We start from the raw sequence: 1,287 nt of genomic DNA, 5'->3' as shown, positions 1-1,287 counted from the left end.
GTATGTCTGCTTATATTCCATGTTGTTGAGTATTTGGAAAAGTGGGGCGTTACAGGCAAGTTGTCCAATTTGAGTTTCCAAGCTTTGCATTCTTTCCTCTGTACTATTGATAAACTTTGCCATCATATCTTCCAAATTCGGCTTCTTCTCTTGTGGAATTTGATGTTGTTGTCGTTGAAAGCCAGGGGGCACTATTTGTTAATTATTACTCCAAGAAAGATTAGGATGGCTCCTCCATCATGGATTGTAAGTGTTGGAGTAGGGATTGAAATTTGACATGTTGCCACAATAAGAAATAAAATTAACTTGTTCAAAAGAACCAGAAGAAAAAGGATTTCCTATTTGACAATCTACACTAGCATGTCCCCCTCGCCCACAAAGCTCACAAGGAAGAAAATGAGAAGAAGAAGAAGCATTCATAGCTGAAACTCCCAAATTACCCAAATTCTTATTTAATTCAGCAATTTGAATAGATAAGGCAGTAATAGAATCAACATTATAAATTTCAACTCCCTTTTTATTTTCTCTCTCATTGTCCCATTGATAACCATTGGCTGCCATCTCCTTCAAAAGTTCATATGCTTTTTCAGCAATTTTCCTCATAAAGGTACCACATGCAGTTGCATCTAACATTGAACGAGAAGATTGATTAATACCACTATAAAAAGTTTGCACTTGCATCCAAACAGGTAGACCATGGTGAGGACAATTTCTAAGCATTTCTTTAAATCTCTCCCACGACTCATATAAGGATTCATTACCAAATTGTGAAAAAGTTGTTATGTCATTCCTTAATTTAGCCATTTTAGCGGGTGGAAAATATTTAGATAAAAACTTCATTCCATGTAGTAATAGAACCTACTGGAAGAGAATTAAGCCCATTCTTTTGCTCTATCTTTTAAGGAAAAGGGAAACAATCTAAGTCGAATTGCATCCTCACTAACTTTATTATGCCTAAAAGTATCACATATTTCAAGAAAATTAGCAATATGAGAGTTAGGATCATCATTAGGGCCAGAAAATTGTACACTCATCTAGATCATCTGGATAATTGTAGGCTTGATCTCGAAGTTCTTTGCTTGCACATTCGGCCTCCTAATGCTTGATGCAGTGCCATCAAAAGTAGGTGTAGCATATGAGCTCAATGTTCTAGGATTATTTTGGGTATGTTGTTCTTGCTCCATCTTGTTCTTTTTCTCTTTCTTTTGCTTTTTTAGAGTTTTTTCAATTTCTTGATCAAGAGGTATCAATTCTCCACCACTAGTACGTGTCATACACCATTGAAAC

General features: G+C 35.7%; 1 non-coding gene across 1 annotated transcript; it reads left to right on the top strand.

The window, feature by feature from the left end:
• The first annotated feature begins 691 nt into the window (after positions 1-691).
• LOC127813798 (small nucleolar RNA R71) lies at positions 692-798 on the top strand. The gene has a single exon (XR_008026204.1). It is a non-coding gene; the product is annotated as a small nucleolar RNA R71 (small nucleolar RNA).
• Positions 799-1,287: the final 489 nt, after the last annotated feature.

Source organism: Diospyros lotus, chromosome 11 (assembly GCF_014633365.1).
Source record: "Diospyros lotus cultivar Yz01 chromosome 11, ASM1463336v1, whole genome shotgun sequence".
Lineage (NCBI taxonomy): Eukaryota > Viridiplantae > Streptophyta > Magnoliopsida > Ericales > Ebenaceae > Diospyros > Diospyros lotus.
Note: the sequence above shows the minus strand (reverse complement) of the source record. Positions and strands in the feature narration are given on the sequence as shown.